General features: G+C 47.9%; 1 protein-coding gene across 3 annotated transcripts in view; it reads left to right on the top strand.

Moving 5' to 3' along the window:
• Positions 1-12,461, top strand: part of LOC145337152 (synaptosomal-associated protein 25-like) — a 298,706-nt gene that overhangs the window by 250,639 nt on the left and 35,606 nt on the right. The window lies entirely within an intron of this gene.

Raw genomic sequence — 12,461 nt, 5'->3', positions numbered from 1 at the left:
GTAGCAATTTGATTTTTTTGTTATAGAACGGTCACAAGCTCACTCTGTCAATACCCTGTCTGTGGCTACAGACAAAGGCTTTCACTCACGCTTTGTGTCCACCTGGCAACCAATCAATTCAAACTGTCAGGGGCACTGACTGAACATGTAGCACAGCTAGAATCAGAATCAATGGACACGGCCTGACATCCAACACACTGTCCCGGGGCTGCGTCCCGACCCGGGGCCGCAGGGCTGCGTCCCGACCCAGCGTCCTGGGGCTGCACCCCGACCCAGTGCCCCGGGGCTGCACCCTGACCCAGCGTCCCGGGGCTGCACCCCGACCCAGCGTCCCGGGGCTGCACCCCGACCCAGCATCCCGGGGCTGCACCCCGACCCAGCGTCCCGGGGCTGCACCCCGACCCAGCGTCCCGGGGCTGCGCCCCGACCCAGCGTCCCGGGGCTGCACCCCGACCCAGCGCCCCGGGGCTGCACCCCGACCCAGCGCCCCGGGGCTGCGCCCCGACCCAGCGTCCCGGGGCTGCACCCCGACCCAGCATCCCGGGGCTGCACCCCGACCCAGCGTCCCGGGGCTGCACCCCGACCCAGCGCCCCGGGGCTGCACCCCGACCCAGCGTCCCGGGGCTGCACCCCGACCCAGCGTCCCGGGGCTGCACCCCGACCCAGCGTCCCGGGGCTGCACCCCGACCCAGCGTCCCGGGGCTGCGCCCCGACCCAGCGTCCCGGGGCTGCACCCCGACCCAGCGTCCCGGGGCTGCGCCCCGACCCAGCGTCCCGGGGCTGCGCCCCGACCCAGCGCCCCGGGGCTGCGCCCCGACCCAGCGTCCCGGGGCTGCACCCTGACCCAGCGTCCCGGGGCTGCGCCCCGACCCAGCGTCCCGGGGCTGCACCCCGACCCAGCGTCCCGGGGCCGCGCCCCGACCCAGCGTCGCGGGGCTGCGCCCCTGCAGAGGAACCAAACACAAACCAGAGGAAAACATACTTGTGCTTGTCACCACATTTCCAAAATGTTGGGCATGATCTTACCTGCCGTTCACGCCACGCTTCCGCTGCAGCAAAGTCAGGGAATTTGGCGGCCAGGCCAAATGTCCGTTCACTGCAGCAGAATGGAAAAATTCTCCCCTGCGTGAGCGGTGGTAACACTCTGGCTGGTAAGTTTCAATTGACTCAGAACTCTTCCTTTATTATCCTTCCGTGGGACATCGGCATCGCTGGCAAGACACAGAATTTGTTGTCCATCCCTAATTACCCTTGAGCTGAGTGGCTTACTAGGGCCATTTCAGAGGGCAGTTAAGAGTCAACCACATTGTGTGGATCGGAAGCTACACGTAGGCCAGACCGGGAAAAGGCTGACAGATTTCCTTCCCTAAAGGGACATTAGTGAACCAGGTGGGTTATTGCAACAATTGATGATGGTTTCATGGTCACCGTCACTGAGACTACCTTTCAATTTCAGATTTATTAATTGAACTTAAATTTCACTGGCTGACGTGGGATTTGAATCTGTGTCCCTTGAGCATTAGCTCAGGTGTGTGGATTACTTGTCCAATGGCATTACCGTTCCACTACTGTTACCATGTTCTGGTTGTCTCCCTGGGGGTTTGCTAGATTTTATGCTCTGACGTAGGTTTTTGTACAAGGAGCTGCTCCCAGTTAACATTGGCCAGAACCTGTCTTCTGCTGCAAAATTGGCACTTGCCCCAATTCCGATCCATCCTGTCCCTTTCCCTAACTATCTTAAACCCTAATGATTTATGCTCACTGTCCCCAAATGTGATTAACTCAAACTTGCCCTCTGAAATGGCCCAGCAAGCCACTTAGTTCAAGGACAATTTGGGATGGGTAACAAATGCTGGCCTTTTCAACAATGCCCACATCCCATGAAAGAGTAAAGGAAAAAAATTACAATTGAGGAGCAGGCCATTTGGCCCAACCAGTCTCTATGCTGTACTCAAGCTTTGTCCCATATTCTAACTTGACAATTATAACCTAGAGTCTATTCCAGAGCCTCTGTCTCATTTACCTGTCCAGCATCCCCTCAATTACATCTATATTCTTTGCTTCAATTGCTCACTGTGGGAATGAGCTCCACATTCTCACCACTCTCTGGGCAAAGAAATTTCCTCTGAATTCCCAATTTGGATTTTTTGGGAATATCTTATATTGACGGCCTCTAGTTGTACTCTTCCCCACAAGAAGAAACATTCTATATCCATTCTTAACAAAATGTTTCATAATTGTAAACATCTCGATTCTCAACCTCCTATTTTCGAGAGAGGTGAGACCCAGTCTGTCCATCTTTTCCTGATGTGTAAACCCGTACATTTCTGGTATCATCCTTGTGAATCTTCTCTACCCCCTCGCCAATGTCTCTATATTCTCAATGTAGATTTTCAATGTGCATTAGTGGCAATAAACCTCCCAGAAAACAACACCATCATCTTCAAATAGAGGACTTCTTTCAGAATCCTCTTGGTCTCACAATTGGTGCATTGGGAGACTGTCCAAGTTTTTTTTATCGTTTATTTAATGAAGTTACTGTGAAAATCCTGTACTCGCCGCACTCCATCGCCTGTTCGGGTACACTGAGGGAGAATTTAGCACGGCCAATGTACCTAACCGTGTCTTTCAGACTGTGGGAGGAAACTGGAGCACCCGGAGGAAACTCACGCAGGGGAGAATGTGCAGACTCTGCATAGACAGTCACCCAACCTGGGAATTGTACCCGGGTCCTTGGTGCTGTGAGACAGCAGTGTTAGCCACAGTGCCACCGTGCCACCAATAATAATATGATGTGCGGCTGCCTCATAGTCACATTTTGTAGCAATTGTATAAACTACTGGACAATCTGAGATATGATGTGGATGTGCTGACGTTGGACTGGGGTAAACACAGTAAAAAGTCTGACAACACCAGGTTTTAGTCCAACCGATTTATTTGATAGTAAACGCACAAGCTTTCGGGTTAGTCCCTTCATCAGGTGAATGGAGAGTTCTGGCCTCAGACAGAGCATATAAAGCACAGACAGTTTGCCAACTTGCATTGATGTAGCACCCATAACATGGTCAAACTTTCCAAGGTGCTTCTGAGGGGTATTAGCAGACAAGATTTGGTGCTGACCTACATGAGCTGATAGGAATGAGGCTTGGTCAAAGAGGTCACTTTTAAGCAGGATGGAGAGAGATGGAAGGAGTGAATTCCAGAACTTTGGGCCTAGCTGGCTGACAACATTGCTGCCAATGGAAAGATTGAAAAAGTCAGGGCTGTACAAAGAGACCCAAATTGATGGGATGTGAATTTCTCAAAGAATTAGAATCACAGAATCCCTACAGTGCAGAAGGAGGCCATTCAGCCCATCGAGTCTGCACTGACCGTAACTCCACCCAGGCCTCATTTGCACAACCCCACATATTTACCCCGCTAATTCCCTGACTCTAGGGTCAATTTAGCACGGCCAAGCAACCTAACCCGCACATCTTTGGACTGTGGATGAAACCGGAGCACCTGAGGAAACTCATGCGGACACAGGGAGAACGTGCAAACTCCACACAGACAGTGACCCGAGGCCGGATCTGAACCTGGGTCCCTGGCGCTGTGAGGCAGCAGTGCTAATCACTGTGCTATCATTGTCAGAATGGAGAAGGTTACAGAGATAGGAATGTGGGCAGGCCATGGAGAAAGCTGCATGCAAGCGTGAGAATCTGAAATACCCGCTTTGCTGAAACCTGCTGTAACACACTCTCTCTCAGGGTGGGAGAACTGTGTTGCCTTGAAGCTGCAATGCCCATCTGATTTCCTATCTAGACACAGACAGCTTTTTAAACACAAACTAGGCAGTTGCTAATTGCTTCTTTCCCAATCTTTTGAACCCTGGTTATGTCTTGTGCTGTGCTCTGCATCCCTTCAACCAGCTTTCAGGATAATGTTGATATAAAAAAATGAACATTAAAATGATAAATGTTCCTGTCGCCTACCGTCAGAAAAAAACCTCATTATTGTGACACCAAGTCTATGCAGAGCACATTTTCCTCTGTATTACCTTATGCTTAATGCATTCAGTGTATGCACAATCTATAATGTCACATTATTGTCCATAGAATCCCTACAGTGCAGAAATGGGCCGTTCAGTCCATCAAATCATCCTGGCCCACCACCTGGACTATCCCCATAACCCCACACATTTCCCATTGCTAATCCACCTAACCTCTGGACACTGAGTGGTAATTTAGCATGACTTATCTACCTCACCACGTCTGTGGACTGTGGGAGGAAACCGGAGCACCCGGAGGAAACCCACGCAGACATGGGGAGAATGTGCAAACTCCACACATGCAGTCATCCGAGGCCTGAATTCAACTCGGGTCGCTGGTGCTGTGAGGCAACAGTGCCAAACACTGTGCCACCCTAATATATTTAATAGTAAGAACGACCAAAGTATTATGGTTTGCTACACCTAGGGTGGAATTTTACCAGCATGTCTGCCCAAGGTTCGTAACATCCTGTCTGAGGCTAATGGAGAATGCTGTTCCCCAAGCCTCACCTGTCCCTGGAATCGGTGCAGGCATGCCGGTAAAATTCCGGCCTTAATTTCTTAATTCAGGTTTGCAAACTGCTCGATTTTGTTGGGATTTCACATGAAGAATATTGAGATATCAGTAGAAACCCAACCAAGTAACCCTGTTGTATACCTTGGGTGCTGACTACAGACACACAAGCACTAAACACATTTGACCACAACTTCAAGTACCTGGGAAAACGTTTGAGCAGGAAGTCCTGGGCCCTTTGAGGTTTCAAAGTGTTCTTCCGATTTTAAGCTTTATTTTGTGATATTGAGGTGACACTTGGGCCAAGTAGATATAGATTGAAAAGCAGCGCGCTCGCAATCTCCCTCGGGGGCACTAGTGCTTGCCAATAAATCCTTCAGCTTCTGCAGTCTCTCCTATTACATGAACTAAATTCGTGTGTGCCAGAAATAACTATTGATGCTTTTCTTACACAAGCACTTTGTTCCTCTCTGTGATATTATATCACACTGGTTCCTCGTAATGTTTTCTACACTTATTTCTCCAACTTTTCTTGAATGCCACAGCCCCTCTGAACATTGACTGCAGCAATGTTAAGCTCTAAATCACCTTTTAGCTTCTCATCAGTACTTCCTCTTATAAAAGCAACCCTTTCCCCCTATTATAGAACAGGGGTTTATGTGGGTTTCCTCCCACTATCCAAAGATGGATTGGCCGTGCTAAATTATCCCTTAGTGTCCAAAGATATACAGGTTAGGTGGATTTGTGGAGTAAATATATAGGGTTACAGGAATAGGGTAAAGGGGTGGGCATGGGTAAAATGCTGTGTCAGAGGGTCAGTGCAGACCCAAATGGGCTGAATAGCCTCCTTCTGCACTGTAGGGATTATGTGATCCTATGTCAATACAAGCAGCTGTTCAGCCTGCTGTGCCCATGCCACCTCTTTACAATAACTTTCCAGTTCAATCGGTCCATTGCCCTGCAAGTGTTACCATTCCAAGTATTTAGTCAATTCAAGTTCTCTGCTTGTTCTCTTTCTAATTCCCCATTTCTATGATTGCTCCCCCCATTTCTCCCCACACCCCCATACTCTCCCGGCCTGACACCCCCACACCCCATTCACCTGCATTTGAAATTTACCTTCTCCCTTTCAATGGACCCTTCAAACTCACCTGCGTTACGGAGATAGGTGCTGTAAAAAGGGGATGTGTCCTCCTTCACTCTGCTCCTTTTAAACTTGCCCGCTGAAGCTGGGGACACGCTTTGCTGCTGGAATCTCACCCAGCTTGAGTCGAGAAGGTCGGATCAAGTAAACCCTTTAGCATTCAAGCGAAGGTAAATCACGACGGAGTGGTAATCTGCCACTGACTGCCACTCCAAGGAATTACGGATCACCTTTCCATGAAAAATTGCGTTTAGCCTGCTGCAAAAAAATAACAGTGGGCAGGATTCTTCATCCGGGATTGTCCTGTCCCACTGCAGTGAACAGAGATTTGGCTGAATGCCAAATTCTCCTCCTCCCTGGCAGCAGTGAGGCGTGAACAGCTGGAGAATCCTGACCAAATTTCAAGATAAAAAGGGAGCCTGGAGACACCAGGAATTTGAAACAAGAACAGAAAATGCTGGTACCACCCAACTGGTCAGTCATAGAATCCCTACGGTGCAGAAGGAGGCCATTCGGTCCATCAAGTCTGCACCGACCACAGTCACACCCAGGCCCTATCCCCGTAACCCCATGCATTTACCCTGCTAATCCTCCTGACAGTCAGAGACAACTTAGCATGACCAATCAACCTAACCCGCACATCTTAGGAGTGTGAGAGGGAAACCAGAGAAAACCCATGCAGACACGGGGAGAATGTACAAACTCTGAACGGACAGTGACCCAAGCCGGGAATCGAACGGGAGTCCCTGGTGCTGTGCGGCAGCCGTGCTAACCACTGTGCCACCCCAGTCAGCAACAAGAGAGCTGTGATGTGAAAATAACTTAATTCACAAAGTCTGTGCCAACGGTTTTTTGAATAAAGTTTGAGTATTGTTTGAAAGTAAAGAATTAATTGAAATCGGAGTTTAAGCTTTCTGTGCATTATGGAATTCCCATATTCAGCCTGCAAAGGGATAAAGCTCGATACTCCTGGCTTGGAGGGGGATGTCTTGTGGTGCAGTAGGTTAGCAACCCTGCATCTAAGCCAGAAGCTCCGGGTTCAAGTCTCATCCCAGGACTTGATGGTCAAGGAAGTTGTGTTCATAATGTGGCCAAACAGGTTGAGTATCAACCTGCAATACCCTTCCAAACATGCCAATGGCTGACAGTAAGAGCAGGAGACACTTCTGACATCAGACTAGCGACCTGTAGCTGCATCACTCATCGCTATACAGTAATCTGCATAACATGGTAAGCTCTGAGAAATACATACACCTGATGTCAGCCACAGGCATGATATCCATATTTTGTTTTTATGCTTTCATGGGATGTGGGTGTCACTGGCTGTGTCTGCATTTGTGGCCCAATGCTAATTACCTTTGAACTGAGTGGCTTGATAGGCCACTTTAAGGCCAACCACATCACTGTGAGTCTGGAGTCACATGTAGGCCAGACTGGACAAAGATGGCACATTTCCTCCCCTGAAGCACATTAGCAAACCAGATAGGTTTTTACAACAATTGCTGATAGCTTTGTGGCCACCGTTACTAAGGCTAGCTTTTAACTCCAGATTCATTCATTAAATTTAAGTTGGTTGGTGGGGTTTGAAGCTGTGTCTCTAGAGCATTAGCCCAAGCATGTGGATCACTGGCCCAGTGACATTGCCACGACACCACTGTTACCATCTTTCTGGCATTCTCCATGGAACCATAGAACATTACAGCTCAGAAACAGGCCGTTTGGTCTTTCTTGTCTGTGCCGAACCATTTTTTGCCTAGTCCCACTGACCTGCACTTGGACCATATCCCTCCACACCCCTCTCGTCCATGAATCCGTCCAAGATTTTCTTAAATGTTAAAAGCGACCCTGCATTTACCACTTCATCCGGCAGCTCATTCCACACTCCCACCACTCTCTGCATGAAGAGGTTCCCCCCCCCACCCTAATATTCTCTTTAAACTTTTCTCCTTTCACCCTTAACCCATGCTCTCTGGATTTTTTTCTCCCCTAGCCTCAGTGGAAAAAGCCTGCTTGCATTCACTCTATCTGTACCCATCATAATCTTATACACCTCTATCAAATCTCACTTCATTCTTCTACGCTTCAGGGAATAAAGTCCTCACCTATTCAATCGCTCTCTGTAACTCAGCTTCTCAAGTCCAGACCCTAGGGGTCTGCTAGATTTGATGACATTTAAGGGCAGCTTCCAGCTGTCAGCATCTGCTTCTTCAGCTGACATACTGGAGAACAACATAAAGAAAGACTTGTATTTATCGCTCCCTATAATGGTCAGTAATCAGTTTTGCTGATGTTGGCTGAGGGATGCCAGATCCATTACAACCATTTGGGAGTACGGTGAGAAGGAGGGTTATACATCATGTGTAGAAGGCAATGCAGCACTCCTTCAGTACAGCACCAGCCCTGTTGATCTTGAACAGATTTATTCACAAGATGCCGTGCTGCATTTTGACCGTGGCTCCTACGTTCTGTAATGAATTTCTCTGCCAGCCCAGTGATTTGCACAGATGCTCTGGTTCATCACACGAGCTTCCGACTCATTTTCTTAAAGTATTAAGTGGATTCTTGTCGCAGTGGGAAGCCAGTGTTGGTGCGACCCTCCTAGTATCATTAGGAAAGGATTGGAGTGTGACATGGAAACAATGTGCTCTCAGTATAGCTGCTTTTCAGGCAATTGGTTGTGAAACCTCAGCATTCTATACCCTGCCCTGTCAAAATTTAATAGGAATCGTATTTCATTCCAGGTCCAGGTAATTGGTCTCCAGGTGACTGTTAGCAATGCACTGCATTCACTCTGCATTCTGGAGCTTTGTTTTATTATTTTTCTTGCATTCCCCTGCACCAACTCGATCAGGTGCTGATCAAATGATGTTGTTTGTTGGGGTGGGGGGTGGTGGTGTGGAAAGAAATCAATGTGGTGCCTCAAGCACAGTGTTTGGAACAATCTGGAATAGTCTCGGGGTCAGTGTGGGTTCAGATCAGAACCCCCCCCACCTCCCCGGTCCCAGTCCTGCAATGTGCAGAGAGGGAATGGAAAATCTGATGTTTTAACAACGTGACTGTCAGAATGACTGAGGAGAGAAATTGCTGTGTGCTGGGGGAACTGGGGAGTTGTGCTTTAAGTTTCCAGTCCCGAGACAGGAATGACAAAACAGAAGCTGGGAAAAAGTAAAGAGACTCGTGTTTACAGTGTGCCTTACACAGCCTGACAATGCCTGAGAGTATCATTGTTTCCACCGCTGCTGTATTGTAGAAAATGCTGTAGCCAATTTACGCACAGCAAGATCCCACACAAAGCGGTGTGATGACAACCTGTTTTCGGCGATGCTGGTTGAGGGATAGAGATTGGCCCCAGAACACCGGGATGGGAAGAGTCCTGGTCTTCGCCAACATACTTGCTTGGAATCTATCACATCCAGCTGAGCGAACATCTCATCAAAAAGCTGGCATCCCAGAAAATACAGAACCCCCTCAGTACTACACTGGATCACACAATGCAGCACCCCCTCAGTAATACACTGGATCACACAATGCAGCACCCCCTCAGTAATACACTGGATCACACAATACAGCACCCCCTCAGTAATACACTGGATCACACAATACAGCACCCCCTCGGTAATACACTGGATCACACAATGCAGCACCCCCTCGGTAATACACTGGATCACACAATGCAGCACCCCCTCAGTAATACACTGGATCACACAATACAGAACCCCCTCGGTAATACACTGGATCACACAATACAGCACCCCCTCAGTAATACACTGGATCACACAATACAGCACCCCCTCGGTAATACACTGGATCACACAATACAGCACCCCCTCGGTAATACACTGGATCACACAATACAGCACTCCCTCGGTAATACACTGGATCACACAATACAGCACCCCCTCGGTAATACACTGGATCACACAATACAGCACCCCTTCGGTAATACACTGGATCACACAATGCAGCGCCCCCTCAGTAATACACTGGATCACACAATACAGCACCCCCTCAGTAATACACTGGATCACACAATACAGCACCCCCTCAGTAATACACTGGATCACACAATACAGCACCCCCTCGGTAATACACTGGATCACACAATGCAGCACCCCCTCGGTAATACACTGGATCACACAATGCAGCACCCCCTCGGTAATACACTGGATCACACAATACAGCACCCCCTTGGTAATACACTGAATCACACAATGCAGTAATACACTGGATCACACAATGCAGCACCCCCTCAGTACTCCACTGGACCGTCAGTCTGGATTAGGTGCCCAAGTCTCTGGAAGTGGACTTGATCTCACAACCTTCTGCCCTAAGAGTGCTACCCACTGGGAGACTTGGAGGAGTGCTGTATGGACTCACGCGTACAGTGGGACAGAGTTTGTAACCGATCCCCAATTAACACTTGAATCTGCTGCTCCCATTCGATGGTTTTGGTGAGTTTCAGTTTGATTGATAGAGGGTGTAGCTCTCTTAGCAGGATTACTGATAAACTCTGGTGAGAATGCTTTCTCTGTTTCAATCTAAATGATGGTAGGGAGTGAGGCAAGTTCGGGATGGACAGGAATTGGGAGTAGGGGTAGGCTACTTGGTCCCCATGAACTCTCTCTGCCATTCGATATATGGGATTGTGCAACAGGAATGAACCTTGCACTGCCACTAGATCCATCATTACGAAGTGCTTTGAAAGCTTAGAAATGGCACAAATCAATTCCAGCCTCTCAGATTGCCTGGATCCGCTACAGCTCACCTATTACCGCAACAGGCCCACACCATCTCCCTGGGCCTACATTCAACCCTAGAACTCCTGGATAACAAAGACATTTATGTCAGATTCCTATTTATTGACTACAGCTCAACCTTCAACATCATTATTTCTAATAAACTCATCTCCAAACTTTGTAGCCTGGGGCTCAGCTCCACCCTCTGTGACTGGATCCTGAACTTCCTAACTCACAGACCACTATCAGTAAGGATAGGCAATAACACCTTCTCCATGATCATCCTCAACACCGGTGCCCCACAAGGCTGTGTCCTCAGCCCCCTAATATATTCCTTATACACCAATAACTGTGTGGGCAAATTCCCCACCAACTTGATGACACCACTATAGTGGACCGGATCTCAAACAATGGGATTGGGTACAGGAAAGAGATCGAGAATCTGGTGAACTGGTGCGATGATGTCATCAAAACGAATGAGATAGTCATCGGCTTCAGGAAGTGTCATAGAGAACATGTCCCTGTCTACATCGACAGGAACAAAGTATAAATGGTCGAGAGCTTCTAGTTTTTAGGTGTCCGGATCACCAACAACCTGTCCTGGTCCCTCCATACTGACACTATAGTTAAGAAAGCCCAGCAACGCCTCTACTTTCTCAGGAGATTAGAGAAATTCGGCATGTCCAATACGATTCTTACTAACATTTACAGATGCACCATAGAAAACATTCTTTGTGCTTGTATCACAGCTTCATGTGGCTCCTGCTTTGTCCAAGTAACTACAAAAGGTCATGAATGTAGTCCAGTCCATCACGCAAACCAGCCTCCCATATCCATTGACTCTGTCTACACTTCCCCCTGCCTCAGAAAAGCAGCCAGCATAATTAAGGACCTTACGCACCCTGGACATTCTCTCTTTCACCTTCTTCCGTCGGAAAAAGATACAAAACCCTGAGATCACGTACCAACTGACTTAAGACCAGCCTCTTCCCTACTGCTGTCAGACTTTTGAATGGACTTATCTTGCACTAAGTTGGTCTTTCTCTACACCCTAGCTATAACTGTAACACTACATTCTGCACTCTCTCGTTTCCTTCTCTATGAACGGTATGCTTTGTCTTTATAACTCATAGAAAACAATACTTTTCACTGTATACTAATAACATAAAATAATAAATCAAATCAAATAGATTGAAACACAAAAACTGTTCTAGTGTGAAAATCTGTCTGGTTAAATCTCCACCACTGCTCAGAAGGAGTTGTGTGTAGATGAGCTACACTTCCATGAGGCTGTGGATCCACGGACGGTTGGAGCTGCTACAGGCAATCCTCCTACACAGATCACAAAGTGGGATGGAGTGAAGTTGATGAATGAGCCCCCTACATCGCATTGTCCCCCTTCCTGACTAAGGGTCAGATTCTCTGACCACGTTCATGGTTGGGGATTCTCCAGTCCCGCTGCAGTGAACAGACATTTAGCTGAGCACCAAATTCTCCATTCTCGCTGACCAGGGTGTGAGTGTCCGGCAGATTCCAGTCACTAAAAGCTGAAGAAGAAATGCATTGATTAAAGTCCGTGATCCGCATGGCCTCAGAATGTGGATGAGTAGATCTGGACCTTTGATAGTTTGTATGAGACTGAAAATTCATAGATTACTGGACAGTGTTCGAATTCATGCTCCTGTTCGTCATGTAACCTTTCTCCGAATTGAGTTTTCTGGTGGTCGAAACAGCCCAGAACACAATTCCACTTCTTACAGAAAAAAAATCCTTTTTCCCCCATTAAAATTCTCCATCTAATCAGTTACCAGACAGAATAGCGACTCAGATTATTGATCTATTCAAAGCCCAATTCATTACATCTCACACGGCCATTGGCTCCTTTCAAATTAATTATTTCAGCTCTTTGTTTCCTACTGAATGGTGTTTCACAGAGGTTCAGTGATTGGAATCTTACTTTTAACTCATTCTTTTCCATGACATATAGGCAGTGTCATTCCTTTCCTCCCTCCCTCGACCCATTCTGCCTCTAAAAAC

This window comes from Carcharhinus amblyrhynchos, unplaced genomic scaffold, assembly GCF_965287045.1.
Source record: "Carcharhinus amblyrhynchos unplaced genomic scaffold, sCarAmb.v2.hapA scaffold_44, whole genome shotgun sequence".
NCBI lineage: Eukaryota > Metazoa > Chordata > Chondrichthyes > Carcharhiniformes > Carcharhinidae > Carcharhinus > Carcharhinus amblyrhynchos.
Note: the sequence above shows the minus strand (reverse complement) of the source record. Positions and strands in the feature narration are given on the sequence as shown.